Source organism: Kogia breviceps, chromosome 8, assembly GCF_026419965.1.
Source record: "Kogia breviceps isolate mKogBre1 chromosome 8, mKogBre1 haplotype 1, whole genome shotgun sequence".
NCBI lineage: Eukaryota > Metazoa > Chordata > Mammalia > Artiodactyla > Physeteridae > Kogia > Kogia breviceps.
The window spans coordinates 66,621,012-66,642,749 of NC_081317.1; positions in this window are offsets into that span (position 1 = coordinate 66,621,012).

Here is a 21,738-nt window from a genome sequence, read left to right on the forward strand (position 1 = left end):
AAGCATTTGTGATTCATACCTATAGAATTCCTCTCCAGCCATTTTCTGGCAAAGAATCTTGAGCCCTGAGTGGCACACTCTAGGGATGCTTCTAAAAGAAGGAAACCATGGATCCCACCAGGTAGCTTAGCACGTACTAAAATAGAAGTTCCCAAAGAAAGGACTCCCCCATACATGGTAAGCTGTTCTAAACCTGGCCAAGAAAAAGCTAACTATCCAGTTCTTGGAAATAAGGAAATTTGCAGACTTTTTGTAAATCATGACCTACGTTGGTGTAAGACTCACTAATGAATCAGGTTTTAATCACCAGTGAATAAAACTTTCTGTACTAGGAAAAATCGCATGTGGTCATGAGTGGGGACAGCCTGAGTGAGACATGCCTCTGCATGGGTGCATAGGATGAGCAATCATAATGGGCAAGAGTACAGTGGATCCCATGGTGGGGATAAAGTTGTGCAAAGCAACTTCCCCAACAACAGGATATCTGGAAGAAAGGGACCACTGGCTATTGCAGAAGCTGTGCCCAAAGTCTGACTCCAGTCTCTTGACTGTATCTTCTCTCTCCTCATTTCTCACCATGCTCAGTCCAGCAACATTTCTAGGAAGAGCCCTACTTTGATGTAGCTTTGCATCTGTCTTCCCCCTTGACTTATCTTAGAACATGCACTTTCTTTAATATGAACCAGCATAGAGTGTTTTCCTAGATGAGTGGTCAATTATAGTGGCTCCACTTTTATATGTTTATATATCTAAGTTTCTTTAAGATTTTATTTGAGAAAAGATTTCTGCCATGAAAGAAATTTGAAAGCTGCTAAGCTAATTTAAGCCTGTCAAATGCATGGAGAGTAAAATTTCTGTCCTGCTGAGAAGTAATCTGAAATGTTGGATCCAACTATAGAAGCGATGAGGCATCTGCCTCCAAGTTCCTGCTACCTCTGAATTAGTAACTGAGATAGTTACCAGCAGAAGGTAAAGTCAAAAGGAGGGTAGCCATGAAGTGGTGAGAGTCAGGGTCCTGAGGTGAAGTAGGAACATGAGGAGTCATGACCAGCCAAACAGCTTGCCAGTGAACCTGTCTTGTTTCATCTACTTTTTACCCAGCCACCCCCACCACCCTACTGTATTGTTTAAAGCAAATCTCAGACATTATCTCAATTCATCTGTCAATACTTCATTATGTTTCTATAAAAGGTGAGGACTCTTTTTTCCTTCCCAGGTTTATTGAGTATAACTGACGTATAATATTGTGTAAGTTTAAGATGTACATTGTGATTATTTGATACATATATATTGTGAAAAGATTATCACCATAAGGTTAGTTAACACATCCATCACCTCATATAATTACCTTTTTTTTTTTTTTTTTTTTTGGTAGTCGTGGTAGTGGTGAGAGCATTTAAGGTCTACTCTCTTGGCAACTTTAAAGTATATAATAAAGCATTGTTAACTATAGTCACCATGCTGTACATTAGATCCACAGAATTTATTCATCTTGTAACTGGAAGATTATACCCTTTGACCAATATCTCCACATTCCCCTCTGCCCCCCAGCCCTTGAAAACCACCATTCTACTCTGTTTCTATGAGTTCAACTTTTTTAGAGTCCACGTATATGTGATATCATATGGTATTTGTCTTTCTCTGAAGGACTCTTTTCTAAAACATAAAAGCACAATTCACATCTAAAAACTAACATTAATTCTTTAATATTATAAAATATCCAGTCATAGTTCAGATGTCCTTGTCTGTCTCAGGTTTTTTTAACCTTTAGTTTGTTCACATCAGGATCCAAACATTTCTCATTATATCTCTTAAGTCTCTCTGGTTTTCTGCAGTTCACCTTTTCCTCTTTTTTCCCTTGCTATTTGTTTGTTAAAGAAACCAGATTAGAATATTTTGTTACTTATTTTTAGATTTATTTATTTATTTATTTTTGGCTGCATTGGTTCTTCATTGCTGCATGCAAGCTTTCTCTACTTGTGCTTAGTGGGGACTACTCTTTGTTGTGGTGCACGGGCTTCTCATCGCAGTGGCTTCTCTTGTTGCAGAGCACGGGCTTTAGGCACACCAGCTTCAGTAGTTGTGGCATGTGGGCTCAGTAGTTGTGGCTTATGGGTTCTAGAGCTCAGGCTCAGTAGTTGTGGCACACAGGCTTAGTTGTTCTGTGGCATGTAGGATCTTCCTAGACCAGGGCTCAAACCTGTGTCCCCTGCAGTGGCAGGTGTATTCTTAACCACTGTGTCACCAGGGAAGTCCCTAGAATATTTTTTAAATATTAAAGTTTTAAACACAGCAAAAGAGCATTCTGCCTATTTTAATCATTGTCTTCAGTCAGAAATGAATCAAAAGTTGCTAGTGGTTGTGGACATCATGTGAAAACCATACCAGTTTGATTAAACTCTTCTCGTATGCGAGACACAAGCAATCTGAAGTAAACCGTGTTTGGTTAGAATTATTTTAATTGAAACTATACATGGAAGCCTCTAGTAATAAATGTGTTCATAAATATCTACAGTTTTTTTTACATTCTACACACAGAAAAATCTTTTTTTAAATGGATTTTAAAATGGACTTTAAAAACCAACAAGGACCTACTGTATAACACAGGGAACTCTGCTCAATATCATGTAGTAACCTAAATGGGAAAAGAATTTGAAAAAGAATAGATACATGTACATGTATAACTGAATCACTTTGCTGTACACCTGAAACTACCACAACATTGTTAATCAACTATACTCCAATATAAAATAAAAAGTTAAAAAAAATTCTTTATGTAAAAAAAAATTTATTGAAGTGTAGTTGATTTACAATGTTGTGTTAGTTTCTGCTGTACAGCAAAGTGACAGTTTTATATATATATATATTTTTTTTTTTCATATTATTTTCCATTATGGTTTATCACAGGATATTGAATATAGTCCCCTGTGCTGTACAGTAGGACCTTGTTGTTTATTTATCCTATATATAATATATAGTTTGCATCTGCTAATCCCAAGCTCTTAATCCTTCCCTCCCCCAACCCCCCTTCCCCTTGGCAACCACACGTCTGTTCTCTATGTCTGTGGGTCTGTTTCTGTTTCATAGATATGTTCATTTGTGTCATATTTTAGACTCCACATGTAAGTGATATAATATGGTATTTGTCTTTCTCTTTCTGACTTACTTCACTTAGTATGATAATCTCATTTTGCTGCAAATGGCATTATTTCATTCTTTTTAATGGCTGAGTAGTATTCCACTGTGTGTGTGTGTGTGTGTGTGTTTGTGTGTGTGTACCACATCTTCTTTATCCATTCATCTGTCATTGGTCATTTAGATTGTTTCCATGTCTTGACTATTGTAAATAATGCAGCTATGAACATAGGGGTGCATGTGCCTTTTCAAATAATAGTTTTTTGTTTTGGTTTTTTTTTTGTTTTTTGTTTTGTTTTTTGTGGTACACGGGCCTCTCACTGTTGTGGTCTCTCCTGTTGCGGAGCACAGGCTCCGGATGCGCAGGCTCAGTGGCCATGGCTCATGGGCCCAGCTGCTCCACGGCATGTGGGATCTTCCCAGACCGGGGCACGAACCCGTGTCCCCTGCATCAGAAGGCAGATTCTCAAACACTGTGCCACCAGAGAAGCCCCCCAGATAATAGTTTTGTCTGGATATATGCCCAGGAGTGGGATTGCTAGATCATATGGAAACTCTATTTTTAGTTTTTTGAGGAACTTCCATACTGTTTTCCATAGTGGATGCACCAATTTACATTCCCACCAACAGTGTAGGAGGGTTCCCTTTTCTCTACATCCCCCTCCAGCATTTATTATTTGTAGACTTTTTAAAATTAATTTTTATTAGAGTGTAGTTGCTTTACAATGTTTTGTTGGTTTCTACTGTACAGCAAAATGAATCATCTATAAATATACATATATCCCCTCTTTTTTAGATTTCCTTCCCATTTAGGTCATCACAGTGCATTCAGTAGAGTTCCCTGTGCTATGCAGTATGTTCTCGTTAGTTATTTATATTAAACATAGTATCAATAGTGTATATGTGTCAATCCCAATATCCAAATTCCTCCCACCACCCCCCTTTCCCCCTTGGTATCCATACATTTGTTCTCTACATCTGTGTCTCTTTTCTGCTTTGCAAATAAGATCATCTATACCAGTTTTCTAGATTCCACATATATGCATTAATAGATGATATTTGTTTTTCTCTTTTTGACTTACATCACTCTATGACACTCTGTAGGTCCATCCACGACTCTACAAATGACCCAAATTTGTTCCTATTTATGGCTGAGTAATATTCCTTTGTATATATGTACCACATCTTCTTTATCCATTCCTCTGTTGATGGACATTTAGGTTGCTTCCATGTCCTTGCTATTGTAAATAGTGCTGCTATGAACATTGGGATGCATGTGTATTTTTTAAAAAAATCCTTATTGGAGTATAATTGCTTTACAATGCTGTGTTAGTTTCTGCTTTATAACAAAGTGAATCAGTTATACATATACCTATATCCCCATATCCTCTCCCTCTTGCATCTCACTCCCTCCCACCCTCCCTATCCCACCCCTCTAGGTGGTCACAAACTACCTAGCTGATCTCCCTGTGCCATGCAGCTGCTTCCCACTAGCTATCCACCCTACGTTTGGTAGTGTATATATGTCCATGCCACTCTCACACTTTGTCACAGCTTACCCTTCCCCCTCCCCATATCCTCAAGTCCATGGTCTAGTAGGTCTTTGTTTTATTCCTGTCCTACCCCTAGTCTCTTCATGACATTTTTAATTCTTAGATTCCATATATATGTTAGCATACGGCATTTGTTTTTCTCCTTCTGACTTACATCACTCTGTATGACAGACTCCAGGTCCATCCACCTCACTACAAATAACTCAATTTCGTTTCTTTTTATGGCTGAGTAATATTCCATTGTATATATGTGCCACATCTTCTTTATCTATTCATCTGTTGATGGGCACTTAGGTTGCTTCCATGTCCTGGCTATTGCAAATAGAGCTGCAATGAACATTTTGGTACATGCCTCTTTTTGAATTATGGTTTTCTCAGGGTATATGCCCAGTAGTGGGATTGCTGGGTCGTATGGTAGTTCTATTTTTAGTTTTTTAAGGAACTTCCATACTGTTCTCCATAGTGGCTGTATCAATTTACATTCTCACCAACAATGCATAAGGGTTCCCTTTTCTCCACACCCTTTCCAGCATTTTTTGTTTGTAGATTTTTTAATGATGGCCATTCTGACTGGTGTAAGGTGATACCTCATTGTAGTTTTCATTTGCTTTTCTCTAGTAATTAGCAGTGATAAGCATCTTTTCATGTGCCTATTGACCATCTGCACACAGAAAAACCTTTAATACTGTCCACCTATTCAATAATTCCTTCAACCACTTGACAATATGTAGTCATGGATTAGATTCTCTATTTATTGTAATATTCATATGTGCGTCACAAAATACTTGGTCAGAAGAGAACAGTGTCATGTGGACATCCAGGTATGTGATTTGGGTAACAGGATGGATGGTGAAGCCTACCCAAAATTAGGGAACCCAGGAGGAGGAGTTGGAGTCAGGCAGAGTTGGAGAAGAGATGATAAGTTGGCTTCTGAAGAAACAAGAAGTAACTGTTTCTGACTCTGTTCCTGCCCTATCTCTGCCAGTGCTGTTGAATCCAAGTTTTCTGAGGACCATGGCTTTTCTTCCCTAAAGAACGAGCAAGCTCACTGCAGATGAGCCAATTCTTCTACCAGCCCTTGGGAAGAATTACCTCTACATGTTTTAGCCACCAAACAACCACCCAGTCAATCCAAGTTTGGGGCTACTCCTAGGGAGGAATCACTAGGAAGAAAGTGGATAGCAGAAGAGAGATGACCTTGTAAGCACTCCCCTCTGATGTGGCCCCGGGATCTGAGAAGGGACCCAAAATATTTCAATTCCATCTGACATTAGATAGAGGTCCTGCCCTTCCCCCATATCTCCTTCTCTACTACTTCTAGGCCCTAAACCCAAAGCAGTCTTTAGTCTCCCCTTATTTGATGGAGAGTCTTAAACTCAGTGTATGGGGCCTAACCATGCTCTAAGTTTGCTTCATTTCTTCTACCAGGTAGTTTCAACATTTCCCTTACCCAAATTATACTTTTGAAAAATTTGAAGCTACCATATTAGCCCCCAAATAAAAAATGTGTAAGTAAAATATATGTAAAATATAGAACAATCTGTTATGAGGCTTTGAAATTAATGGTATTATACATGGGATAAGTTAAAGTAACTGGGTTAAGTGGAAAATTAAGGACACAAAAATATATGCAACCTGAGTTATAGCTATGAGAAAATGTATCTGTAGAAAAGGAAAAAGGGAGCATGCCAGCATGTTCTCTTGCTTCTGATAAAGCCAGCTGCTATGCTGTGACAATCTCTATAGAAAGGCCCATGTGGAAAGGAGTTTTTGTTATAGTAATCATGTGAAGTAGAAGTTATCAGATTCCTGAGTTTGTAAGTGTAAACCTATAAAAGGCCTACAAGCAACCTGAAAGAAACTTGATGGGGGTTTCTTAAAATTTTCCTACAAAAATACAGGGGGAGATGTATTATAGAGTTATTTCAGACAAATTAATCAAAAAAATGTTTTCTGGGAAAAAAGTAAAAATGAAGAGAAAAATAGCAACAATTTTACTAGGTGTGTGTGGGATTATGGATAGATATTTTTCCTTTAAAAGTTGCTTTAATATCATCATAATTGAAAAATAGAAACAAAATAAAAACTAGTGTGTTGAAGTAAAAAAGAGAAAGCATGATCCTTAAATAATACTTGATGTAGGTGAAGAAAAGGATAATACAAAAAGTGGAAAATAAAAGAGTCATCCTTATTTATGAAGGAGGGAATGGTTAACTATGAAGCAGTAGAATAGATGATTTCCAACTTATTTTCATATTTATTTTATTTACTTTTTAACTTATCAGTTTTCTGATATTTTTAATAAACTGTGTGAAATGTTTTAACCATTTAGCAAAGCAAAGATATGTATATTACTGTGTTATACTAGTCAATATTCTAAACAATAAGCATTGTTTAGAAAAGAGCTCCAAGCTAATGAAATCTCAAAGAGCTTTCATTGGCAATTATAATTCCAAAAACATTTTTACATATCTATTGTATTTCTTGGAAAACCATAGGAAGTAGCAGATTGACTCATTCCCATGGAGTTTCTGAGCACTCTTGGAGGGGGATTTTTCTCTGTAGAGTCAGGTAGGTAGCGCTGGGCCCTAGCCGGACATAGCCAGAAAAACGGCCAGTGGCTAGGTGCTAGGAAGACTCAGAGTTGACAGGAATGATTTAAGCACATGTCATAGAAGTTTATACATGAATAGAGAGCACACAGGGTCCAGAACAAGGCAGGAACACCCTGTAAAACTGCCCAGAAGATGAATGCCAAAGAGAAATTATTTCTTGAAAGCATTATACTACGTGAAAGAAACCCAGTCCAGAGGCCACATATTATATGATTCCATTTATATAAAATGTCCAGAATATAGAAATCCAGACAGACAGAAAATATATTTGCGGTTGCCCCGCTCTGCGGGGGTGGGGGTTGGGGGAGGAATGGGGAATGACTGCAAATGAGTATGAGGTTTCCTTTTAGCGTGATGAAAATGTTCTGGAATAAGATAGTGAAGGTTGCATAACTGTGAATACACACACACACACACACAAGCCCTACTGAATTGTATACTTTAAAAGGTAAGTTTTAGGATATATGCATTATACCTCAATAAAGCTGTTATTTAAAACAAGAGAGAGAGAAATGATTATTTGGGTGCCAAGTATGGATAAAAACTCCCTTTTAAATTGAGACAGCATCTTCAAAAGGACTCTATTGATTATTAAAAGTTAGACACAGTATAGTCTTCCGAATGCCCAAACCTTCTCTCTACAAGATATCCCCACCCTACCATGTCACTATTAATGGATAATCCATGACTTCTAAGCAAATTTGCATCTCCCTATAGAGAACCAGCTTGTCTCAATTAGGTGGGCACAGCACTACATTTCTCTGGAGCTGAAATATGAGATACCAAGAAATTAGTTCAAATTTAAGAAGCGATATTGACATTAAAAATATGATTATAACTCATACCACACACAAAATTAAATATTGGGTTGGCCAAGAACTTCATTGGGTTTTCCCGTAAGAAGGCTCTAGTAGTGCTTAGCCGTCTTTAACTTCATTAAAAACAATTTTGTTAGATTATGTTGTGACAGCTCTCATATCAACATACATTTTTAAAAAAACATCAAAATTGGTAAATTTTTGTGTAGCCATTTAAATATTGAAGATGGAAGAAAACAAGCAACATTTTCATCATATTTTCAACTTTATTATTTCAAGAAAGGTAAAAACGCAACTGAAACACAAAAAAAGATTTGTCTGGTGCATGAAGAAGATGCTGTGACTGATCAAACGTCTCAAAAGTGGTTTGTGCAGTTTCGTGCTGGAGATTTCTCACTGGACAATGCTCCGGGGTCAGGTAGACCAACTGAAGTAGACAGCAATCAAATCGAGACATTAATTGAGAACAGTCAACGTTACACCACACGGGAGATAGCCCACATGCTCAAAATATCCACATCAAGCACTGAAAATCATTTATACCAGCTTGTTTATGTTAGTCGCTTTGGTGTTTGACTCCCACACAAGTTAAGTGAATAAAAACATTCTTGACCATATTTCCACATGCAATTGTCTACTTAAAGGTAACAAACACGTTCCATTTTTAAAACAAATTGTGACAGGAGGTGAAAAGTGGACACCGTATAATAATGAGGAATGGAAGAGATCGTGGGGCAAGTGAAATGAACCACCACCAACCACACCAAAGGCTGGTCTTCATCCAAGGAAGTGATGTGTATATGGTGGGATTGGAAGGGAGTCCTCTATTATGAGCTCCTTCTGGAAAACCAAACGATTAATTCCAAGTACTGCTCCCAATTAGACCAACTGAAAGCAGCACTGGACGAAAAGCGTCCGGAATTAGTCAACAGAAAATGCATAATCTTCCATCAGGAGAATGCAAGACCGCATGTTTCTTTGATGACCAGGCAAAAACTGTTACAGCTTGGCTGGGAAGTTCTAATTCATCTGCCATATTCACTAGACATTGCACCTTCGGATTTCCATTTATTTCAGTCTTTACAAAATTATCTTAATGGAAAAATTTTCAATTCTCTGGAAGGCTGTAAAAGGCACCTGGAACAGTTCTTTGCTCAAAAAGATAAAAAGTTTTGGGAAGATTGAATTATGAAGTTGCCTGAAAAATGGCAGAAGGTAGTGGAACAAAAGGGTGAATATGTTGTTCAATAAAGTACTTGGTAAAAATGAAAAATGTGTCCTTTATTATTACTTTAAAAACCAAGGAATTTTTTTGCCAACCCAATATTTCTTGGGTCTAGTAAAATACATAAATTTATTTAGATTTTATGCTTGAGAAAGTGTTTCAGCAGTTCTTTGGAGTTTTATGGTCTCATGGAATTACCATTTCTTCATCCTTTTTTTCAGAGAAAGCATGGCCTTTTTGGATACATTTTGGATGCACTTCTGTCTTTCCAGGATACATGCAGGTTTCAGTGTTACTAGATTAATTATCAGATTATTTTGATAATCACAGTCAACTATGACCACTGGTGTTTTCTTATCTCCAGGGAGGCTTCTTTACTCACCGCCTTCCTCTAATTTCATAGGGATCTGGTGACTACACTGTCAGGAAGCTAGCGACTGTTTCTTAGGAGATGATAGATTTTAGTGCTTAATTTCAGGTAATTGTTTGGATAAGCTTCAGCCATTTTTAGTAGTTCTGACTCATGCTCCCAGTGGTCACAGTGATTGACCTGTTATGGTAGTTCCCAAACTCAGGTATCACCTGACTCCTCTTCCTCCACTTCAAGGTCAGTCCAGTGTCACAGAAGCCTTGGTAAGTAGAGAAGACTAATGGAGGATCTCATAGGTGATGCTTTCCTGGTCCTTGCACTTGCAATTGACTTCTTTACCTCCATGGAAGTCTTCTCCAGTGAAGTCTTATACATAACAAGACTACTTAAATAGAGCAAGACTTTATACAGGCATCAAAAATATTTCATACAGATATCAAAAATACTAATTCTGAAGACTTTACATAGAGAGATCTTGAAATAGAAATTTCTCGGCTGAATGGGAAAATGATCATGAAGAAAAAATTACACAAAATCATTCAAAATGTTAACAGACCCCTAAAAATGGACACAAATCTGGAAACAAAGAAGGTATAGGGAGTGGATATAGACCAGAGAGACATGGGTGAGAATTCTGGCCTCCCACTGATCTGGTTCTATGACTTTGAGCAAGTCATTAACCTCTCTATGCTTCAGTTCCCTTTTTCTGTGATTTGAGTATAATACCAGTTATCTTTGAAGATTAGACTAGTATCTGGCATTTAATAGGACTCAACAAATGGCAGTTGGTAGTAACAGCAGTTTTTTTCTAGTTTTGAACTAAGAGTATTAATAATGACAGAAGCTTTTGTATGTAGAGATAAACAACTCTGTGTTTTAGACTACAGAACAGCCAGATATCTAACTGGATACCTGCCACAGAAGAGTCTATGGTGATGAATTATTTAAAAGATGTTTTAAGATTTTTACCAGGAGTTCATAATACAAAAAAAAAAAAAATTGTTTTAAAGAAATAGTAGCATTATCTCTAGCTGGGGATTCATTGGCATTTTATAATGTTATTTGAAAAATAGAGCAAAACAACTTAAGGACTGAAATCCTCACCTGTAAGAACTAAAAAGAATTGTTTCTCTGACAGCAATGCTAATTTCTTCCACTCAAGGGCAGCCTAATAATTTCTCCTTGGCCAGATGTTTTGAATATTGTACATCTGTTGGAACCTACAAAGATTTAAAGAGAGCTGTCCACATGTTGTGAACAATTAGTCCACTTCTTAGTCCATACCAGAAAAGTTTTAAAATTTAACTAAGGTTTTTGGTCTCTGATAGATATGATATCTGTTAAGACATAATTAGATATTTAAGAACACAAAACCTGAAAAGTGGTTTCCAGTATAATAATGTTTTTAATGAAGCAAAACTATTCCCAGAGAGAAAAATATTTAATTCTAAATTGTGAAAGTGAAATTTGAAGCCCAAAGAAATTTTATTTGTACAAAGTCTTTAGAATTCCAATGAAAAATTAGTGTCCTTAGAAAGATAAAAGCAGATGTGGCACTCAAAAAATAAGAACAGGATGCGGTTTAAAAACCTTAGAAAACCAGAAAGAACTCTTGAAAATGTAAAATAGGAAAGCCAAAATTTAAAAAATTCATAACTTCAAAATTTCATGAACTCAAATTCATAAATTGAGTTTATGAAAGAAAATAGAGGAAAAATAACTTTCAAGTTTCAGCTCTATCATGTATAGAGCTTAGAAGTTATCATTCCTGTCCCTACTACAAGAAAAGCCTAGATAAGCTGAAAATCAACAACTTTTCATGGACACATCAAAAAACTGAGGTCACAGGACAAACCACAACTCTGAAATCTGGAGAGACAAGTATATCCAGAGAGAAAAAAAAATGAGATATGCTTACCTGAAGCAGAAGTTGCTGGAGCCATAAACTGGTAAAACACTTAACTGGTAATTTTGATGAATTTCTGGAGGCTATGTGGACTAATGGACTGGTGTGTAAGTGAGAAACTTTGGAGACCACTACACTTTTGTGGCTTTTGCCTCCAGGAACCCCACCAGGTTCTCATAGTAAAGACCTAAGAAAGATTCTTTGTGGTTGTGGCAGGGAAAGATGAGGCATGACCATTATAAAATATGCCCAGGATCTTCTCCATGACAAAGATCCACTCTCTAGGTGAAAGTACATTGTCAGAGCCTTATCACAGCTTGGAAAAGCATTCCTTCTATTTCATTCTCCTTTAGCTTTTCTGTCTCACCTAATACGGGGGGAAAAAGCATACTCAACATGCATAAGGTCTTCAATAAAATATATTTGTAAAGCTGAAACCAGGGAAGGAAGTAGAAGGTAGGATGGAAAAGCTATATCACTGAAGCAGCACTTGTAAAGGTCACAGCCTGAAGACATAGACCCATTAAAAGACTAAGATGTAATCAGAAGATGGTAGAATGTTCCCCCTCCCCTATGCCACACAGATGGGGCTGCACTATAACAACTGTGGACCACAGCTGAAAGAGATGCAAGATACAGATTTTCTGAGGAGGAGTACTGAGAGAAGCCCAAAGTCAAGAGGTGAGACAAAGACACTGCAGGAATTTGAAGTCTCTGGCACCAATATCTACAGGAAATATTTAAAGCAGTTGAATTCTAACCAGTTTAGTATTAATCCTCTAAAGATAAGAAAAGACACAGTCTAAAGAGATGCAATCAGCAGAACCAGATTCAGATGTGACATAGATATTGGAATTATCAGACAGGGAATTTAAATAACTATGATTATTGTTAAGTGTTATAATGGACAAGATAGACTACATGCAAGAACAGATGGAGCATATAAGCAGAGAGGTAGAAACTCTAATAAAGAATCAAAAGGAAGTTGTAGAAATAAGAAACACAGTAACAGAAATGAAGAATGTCTTTGATGGACTCATCAGTAGTCTCAACATGACTGAAAAAAGAATCCGTGAACCTCAATATATGTCAATAGAAACTTCCCAACCTGAAATTCAAAGAGAGAAAAAAAGAAAGACAAGAAAACCAGAACATAATATCCAAGAACTGTGGGACAATATCAAAAGGGGTACTAGGCATGTAATTAGAGTGGCAGAAGGAGAAGAAAGTGAGAAGAAATAGAAGAATATGTAAAATAGCAACGATCAAGACTTTCCAAAATTAATGCCAGACAAACCACAGATCCAAGGAGCTCAGAGAACACCAAGAAGGATAAATGCAACTAAACAACCCCAAACCCCCACATATATAACTGTGCATCATATTAAAACTATAAAAACTGGGCTTCCCTGGTGGTGCAGTGGTTAAGAATCTGCCTGCTAAGAATTCTTAAGAATCCCCCTGCAGGGGACACAAGTTCGAGCCCTTATCTGGGAAGATCCCACATGCCATGGAGCAAATAAGCCTGTGTGCCACAAATACTGAGCCTACTCTCTAGAGCCAGTGAGCCACAGCTACTGAGCTCATGTGCCACAACTACTGAAGCCCATGTGCCTAGAACCCATGCTCTGCCACAGAGAAGCCACAGCAATGAGAAGCCCACGTACCACAACTAAAGAAAGCCCACGTGCAGCAACAAAGTCCCAAGGCAGCCAAAAATAAATAAATAAAATAAATAATTTTTTTTTAACTACAAAAACGAACACCAAAAAAGATAATCTGAAAATAATCTTTGGAAAAAAGAATACATTATCTCTAGAGCAACAAGGATAAGACTTAGAGTAGACTTCTTGTCAGAAACCATGCAAGCAAGAAGAAAGTGGAGTGAAATATTTAAAGTGTTGGGGAAAAAAAAAACAAAACACCAACCTAGAATTCTATATCCAGTGAAATTACTGTCCAAAAGTAAAGGATTAAAAAAAGATTTTCTCAGACAAAAACAAAACAAAAGAAAAAACCCACAACAACAGAGTATTAATCACCAGAAGAAATATTAAAAGGAGTTGTATAACTATCCCTCCCCTTCCCCCTTGGTAACCATAAGTTCATTCTCTTAAGTCTGTGAGTCTGCTTCTGTTTTGTAAATAAGTTCATTTGTATCATTTGTTTTAGATTCCACATATAAGCAATATCATATGATATTTCTCTTTCTCTGACTTAATTCACTCAGTATGATGATCTCTAGGTCCATCCATGTTGCTACAAATGGCATTATTTCATTCTTTTTAATGGCTGAGTAATATTACATTGTATATATGAACCACAACATCTTTATCCATTCCCCTGTTGATGGATAGTTAGGGAGTTTGGGATTGACGTGTACACATTGCTGTATTTAAAATAAATAACCAGATGTCCCTGGTGTCACAGTGGTTAAGAATCCACCTGCCAATACAGGGGACATGGGTTCAAGCCCTGGTCCGGGAGGATCCCACATGCCATGGAGCAACTGAGCCCATGAGCCACAACTACTGAGCCCGTGTACCACAACTACTGCAGCCCACGTGCCTAGAGCTTGTGCTCCACAACAAAGAGAAGAAGCCACCGCAATGAGAAGCCCCCACACCACAACAAAGAGTAGCCCCCACTCGCCACAACTAGAGAAAGCCTGTGCACAGCAACGAAGACCCAACGCAGCCAATAAATAAATAAATAAATAAAATAAAATAAAATAAAACAAATAAATAACCAACAATGACCTACTATATTAAAAAAATGAAGAGGGGACAAGAGAATGATATAGATGAGATGAGACTGGCTGTGTGTTGATAATTCTTGAAGCTAATTGATGGATTCATGAGGATTTATTATACTATTCCTTCCACTTTTGTGTTTGAAATTTTCCATAATAAAAAAGTCTAAAAAAATAAAATAAAATAAACTGTAGACATGCCAATCTCAAAGGAGCCTATACCACAAGCAATCAGTACTACACATTCTTACTCATGGTGATTTTAGTGAAGTAAAATCTAGCATATTGAATTAATATTGTTAATTTTTTAATTCTATTTTTATACTGTGTTTTGATTTTGAAATTGGTTTAGATTTTATAATGGTAAAAATGTAATGAGATTAAGAACTTTCTGTACAGTGTTAAGATTGTACATATGTAAGCAATATTATAATAAAATTATTTTGACTCAAAAAAAAAAAGTTCTGTAGGCAGAAGAAAAATAATACAGCTCTGAAACCTGCTACATCAAAAAAGGAATAGAATCAGGGAATAAATAAAAGTGAAATGAAACTTTTATTTTTCTTAATCTTAATTAAGTTAATTTAAGATATAACTTTTAAAAACACTAATAGTAACAAGGTAGTGGGTCATTATAGCATGTGCATAAATGAAATGAATGACAGCAATATCACAAGGGATGAGAGGGAGGAACTAGAAGTACTCTGTTTTAAGGTATCTGCCCACGTGAAGTGACATAGTGTTATCTGAATGGATCTTAGACTAGTTAAAAATGTATGTTGTAAATTTCATTACAGTTTTTAAACAGAATAATTGATTGGTTAATAGAGGAGATAAAATGGAGTCATATAAAATATTCAATTAAAACAAGAGAAGGCAAAAAATATAGGAGAAAAGAAGAAAAAAACCAAATGCAATGAATAGAATACAGTTAAAAACATGGTAGATATTAATACAACTATATCAATAATCACTTTAAATGTGAATGTTCTAAATATGCCAATTAAAAGACAAATTATCAGAGTGAAAAAAAGACCTAACTTTATGTTGTTTACAAGAAACCAACTTTAGAAAATTCCAGAAAGCATCCTCTAACACTGGACATGCTCACTATAAAGACAGATGAGTCCAAAGGCTATCTGCCTGAAGACATCTTTAGTCTGGTGAGCAAGAAGGTCCTGATCACTGTTGAAGAAGATGACACCATCATGGAGGAATCAGTAGAGAATCATGGCAAAAAAAAAAAAAAAAAAGCCTTAAAATATCATTCCCTGAAGAAACCCCCCCCACACACTTTAAAGATGAAGACTTTTTATTAAGTTAATAGTAAAGGTACAGCAGCACAAAAGAAACCTGGAGTATCTATACTAATACCAGACAAAAAAGACTTTGGAACAAGAAAAATTATCAGGGTTAAAGAGGGGCTTTGCATAATGATAAAGGCAGTACATAATGATAAATTTTCTGAGAAAACATAACAATATTAGATGTGTATACACCTAACAAGAAAGTGTCAAAATATATGACAAAAACTGATAGAACTTGAAGACAAACCCATTTTATTAGAACAGGGACTTCAATACCCTTCCATTAGTAATAAATAGATCAAGCAAGCAGAAAAGCAGTAAGGATATAGAAGAACAGCACTATCAACTACATCTAATTGATATTTATAGAACACTCGTCCCAATGACAGCAGAATACACATTCTTCTCAACCTCACATGAACACTCACCATGATAGACAACATTCTGGGCTGTAAAACAAACTTTAACAGATGTAAAAAAATAGAAATCATACAAAGAATGTTCTCATACCACAATGAAATAGTGAGAATAATAGAAATAAGTAATAGAAAGATAGCTGGAAAATTCACAAATATATGGAAATTAAATAATGCATTTCTAAATAATCCATGGGTCAAATAACAGGTCTCAAGAGAAAATAAAAAATACTTTGAACTAAATGAAAATGAAAATACAACTTTTCAAAATTTGTGAGATGCAGCAACAGCAGAGATTAGAGGGGAATTTAAATCATTAGATTCATATATTATTGATAAAAGGATAAAGATTTAAAATCAGTTATTTAACTTCCATCTTAAGAAACTGAAGAAAGAAGAGCAATTGAAGCCTAAAGCAAATGGAAGAAAATATGTAATAACAGTTAGATTAGATGTGAATGAAATTGTTAAAAGAAAAACAATGGAGAAAATCAATGAAGTCAAAAGCTTGTTCTTTGAAAACATCAATTAAATTGATGAAGCTCTCATCAGTCTAACCAAGAAAAAGTGAGAGAAGACACAAATTATCAATATCAGAAAAAAAAGGGGGGTATTAGAACTGATATCAACACATTATAAGTTAATAAAGGAACACTATGAACAACTCAATACTGACAAATTTGACAACTTATCTGAAATAAACCAGTTCCTTTAAAGACACAAACAAAAAACACAAGGAGAAATAGAAAATATGAATATCTATGAAAGAAATTGAAACAACACACATAAAAGTGAGAACTGAATCCAAACATAACACTAAAAATAGTTATCAAATCAAAAAAGAAGAGAGCAAAAGAAGAAGAAAGGAACAAAAAAGAACTAGAACACAATTAACAAAATGCAGTAAATACATACCTATCAATAATTACTTTAAATGTAATTGACTATGCTCCAACAAAAGACATAGAGTGGCTGAATGCCTAATAAAATAAGACCCACCTATATGCTGCCACAAGAGACTCACTTAAGAGCTAAAGACAGACACAGACTGAAAGTGGGGGAATGGAAAAGATATTCTAGGAAAATGGAAACAGAAAGCTGGGATAGCAATACTTGTATCAGACAAAATAGACTCTAAAACAAAGACTGTAATAAGAGACAAAGAAAGGCATAATATGACAATAAAGGGATCAATCCAAGAAGGAGATATAACAATTGTAAATATATATGCACCCAACATAGGAACACCTAAAAGCATACTAACAAACACAAAGAGAGAAATTGACAGTAATACAATAATAGTAGGGGACTTTTACACCCCACTTACATCAATGGATAGATCATCCAGATAGAAAATCAATAAGGAAACAATCGTCTTAAACAGCACATAATAACAGGTGAACTTAATAGATATATATCAAACATTCCATCCAAAAGCAACAGAATACACATTCTTTTCAAGTGCCTATGGAACTTTCTCCAGGATAGATCACAAGCTAGGCCACAAAACAAGTCTCAATAAATTTAAGATTGAAATCATATCAAGCATCTTTTCTGACCACAGTGGCATGAGACTAGAAATCAACTACAAGGAAAAAAACTGCAAAACCCCACAAATCTATGGAGGCTAAATGATGTGCTAATAAAGAACAGATGGGTCATTGAAGACATAAAATATTAGCAAGCCAAATACAACAACACATTAAAAGGATCATGCACCATGATCAAGTGAGATTTATCACAAGGATGCAAGGATGGTTCAATATCCACAAATCAATCAACATCATACATCACTTTAACAAACTGAAGAATAAAAGTCATATTATCATTTCAATAAATACAGAAAAGGCTTTGGAAAAAATCATTGATTTATGATAAAAATTCTCAGTTAAGTGGAACATACAGGGAACACACCTCAACATAATAAAGGTCATATATGACAAACCTACAGCCAACATCATATTCAATTGTGAGAAGCTGAAAGTATTTCCTCTAAGATCAGAAACAAGATAAGGATGCCCACACTCACCCCTTTTATTCAACGTAGTATTGGAAGTCTTAGCAATAGCAATCAGACAAGAAAAAGAAATAAAGGTATCCAAACTGGAAAGGAAGAAGTAAAACTGTGACTGCAGGTGAATGATACTATATATAGAAAATCCTAAAGATGCCACCAAAAAAACCATTAGAACTAATAAATGAATTCAGTAAAATTGCAGTATACACAAATATACAGAAATCTGTTTCATTTCTATACACTAACAACAAACAATCAGAAAGAGAAATTAAGAGAACAATCCCATTTACAATTGCATCTAAAAGAATAGCTAGGGGCTTCCCTGGTGGCGCAGTAGTTGAGAATCTGCCTGACGATGCAGGGGACACAGGTTCGTGCACCAGTCCGGGAAGATCCCACATGCCGTGGAGCAGCTGAGCCTGTGAGTCACGGCCGCTGAGCCTGTGCGTCCAGAGCCTGTGCTCCTCAAGGGGAGAGGCCACAACAGTGAGAGACCAGCGTACCACAAAAAAAAAAAAAAAAAAAAAAAAAAAAAAAAAAAAAAAAAAGAATAGCTAGGAATAAATCTAATTAAAAAGGTAAAAGACCTGTATTTGCAAAATTATAAGGCATGGATGAAAGAAATCAAAGATGACACAAACAGGGGCTTCCCTGGTGGTGCAGTGGTTAAGATTCCGCCTGCCAATGCAGAGGACATGGGTTTGAGCCCTGATCCAGGAAGATCCCACATGCCGCAGAGCAACTAAGCCCATGCACCACAACTAGTGAGCCTGCACTCTAGAGCCTGCGTGCCACAACTACTGAGCCTGTGTCCCACAACTACTGAAGACTGTGCACCTAGAGCTCATGCTCCGCAACAAGAGAGGCCACTGCAATGAAAAGTAGCCCCCACTCGCTGCAACTAAAAGAAAGCCTGCGCACAGCAATAAGGACCCAACACAGCCAAAAATAAACAAATAGATAGATAAATAAATAGATAAATGTATTTTTTTAAATGACACAAACAAATGGAAAGATATACCATGCTCATGGATTGGAAGGATTAATACTGTTAAAATGACCATACTACCTAAGGCAATCTGCAGAGTCAATGCAATCCTTATCAAAATTACAATGACATTTTTCACAGAACTAGAGCAAATAATTCTAAAATCTGTATAGAAACACAAAAGATCCCAAACAATCTTGAGAAAGAAAAATAAAGCTTGAGGTATCATGCTCCCTGACTTTATACTACAAAGCTACAGTAATCAAAACAGTATGGTACTGGCACAAAAACAGACACATGGGTCAAGGAACAGAATAGAGAGCTCAGAAATGGACCCACTCTCAATTAATCTATGACAGAGAAGGTAAGAGTATACAATGGGGAAAAGCCAGCCTCACTCATCAATAATGGTGTTGAGAAAAGTGGAAAGCTACATTCAAAATAATCAAACTGGGCTACTTTCTCACAGATATACAAAAATAAACTCAAAATAGATTAAGACTTAAATATAAGACCTGAATCCATAAAACTCCTAGAAGAAAACTGAGGCAGTATGCTCTTTGACATCAGTCTTAACAATAATTTTTTTGGATCTGTCTCCTCAGGCAAGGGAAACAAAAGCCAAAATAAGCAAATGGGATGCCATCAAACTAAAAATCTTTTACACAGCAAAGGAAACTATCAACAAAGTGAAAAGGCTGCTTACTGAACAGGAGAAGATATTTGGAAATGATATATGTGATAAGGCATTCATATCCAAAAATATACAAAGGACTCATACAACTCAACATCAAAAAAATCTGATTTTAAAACGGGCAGAGATTTTGAATAGGCATTTTTCCAAAGAAGACAAACAGGTGGCCAACAGACACATGAAAAGATGATCAGCATCACTAATTATCAGGGAAATGCAAATCAAAACCACAATGAGCTATAACCTTACTCCTGTCAGTATAGCTGTTATCAAAAGGACAACAAATAATAGGTGTTGGTGAGGATGTGGAGAAAAAGGAACCCTTGTGTACTATTAGTAGGAATGTAAACTGGGGCATACTTTATGGAAAACAGTATAGAGGTTTCTCAAAAAAATTAAAAATAGAAGTACCATGTGATCCATCAATTCCACTTCTGAGTAAATACCAAAGAAAACAAAGGCACTAATTCTAAAAGCTACATGAACCCCTATGTTCATTGCATTATTTTCACAAGTCAAGATTTGGAAGCAACCTAAGTGTCCATCAATAGATGACTGGTTAAAGGAGATGTGGTATATATACACAACAGAATATTATTCAGCCATTAAAAACGAATAAAATCTTGCCATTTGCAACAACATGAATGGACCCACAGGGTATTATCATGCTTAGCAAAATAAATCAAAGAGAGGAAGACAAATATTATATAATTTCACTTACATGTGGAATCTAAAACAACCCAAATGAATAAACATAACAAAGCAGAAACAGACTCATAGATACAGAGAACAAACATGTGATTGCCAGATGGAAGGAGGGTGGGGAAATGAGTAAAATAGGTAAGAGAGATTAGGAAATATAAACTTCTAGTTATAAAGGAGATGAGTCACAGGGATGAAATGTACAGCATGGGAAATATAGTCAGGGATATCATAATATCTTTGTATGGTGACAGATGGTAACTAGACTTATTGTGGTGATCATTTTATAATGTATAAAAATATTGAGTCACTATGTTGTACATCTGAAGCTAGTACAATATTGTAAGTCAATTATACATAAGTAAAAAATAAAATATGATTTGAAAGATACTAAAACAATCTTGAAAAAGAAGAACATGGTTGGAGGACCACTAATTACAATCTCAAAACTTACAGCAAAGTTGTATAAATCAAGACAGCGTGGTACTTGCATAAGGATATACATATAGAAAAATGAAACAGATTTGAGAGTCCACAAATAAACCCACGTGTCTATAGTCAACTGATTTTCTACAAGAATGCCAAGATAATTCAATGGGGAAGAACAGTTTTTTCAACAGATGGTGTGGGGCACCTGGATATCCACATGTAAAAAAATGAAATTAGCCCCTCACGCCATATGCAAAATTTAATGAAAAATGGATCAAATACCTAGATGAAAGCTAAAACATAAAACTATTACAACAAAACATAAGGGTAAATCTTTCTGATGTTGGATTAGGCAGTGGTTTCTTAGGTATGATGCCAAACGCACAAACAACAAAGAAAAAGTAAATAACTTGGACTTCATCAAAATTTAACACTTTTATGCTTCACACCATCAAAAAAGTAAAAAGACAATGTGTGGAATGGGAGATATTTTTACAAATCATTTATCTGATAAGGGACTAATATCCAGAATACATAAAGAACTCTTAACACTAAACAATAAAAAGACCAACAACATAATTTTTTAAATGGGCCAAACATTTAAATATACAGTAATTCCTCTACATACAAACCTTCAAGTTGTGAACCTTCAAAGATGTGAATGTACGTTCCATCAACATCAGGCGTGAGTGAAATTGCAGCTTGCCCTCCATCTCCTATTGCTGACAATCCTTCAGCTCTACCATCTCCCACCTCCTCTCCCTTCTCCAGTCAGTAACTCTTCTTTCCTGTTCACTCGATTCCAGTCCCC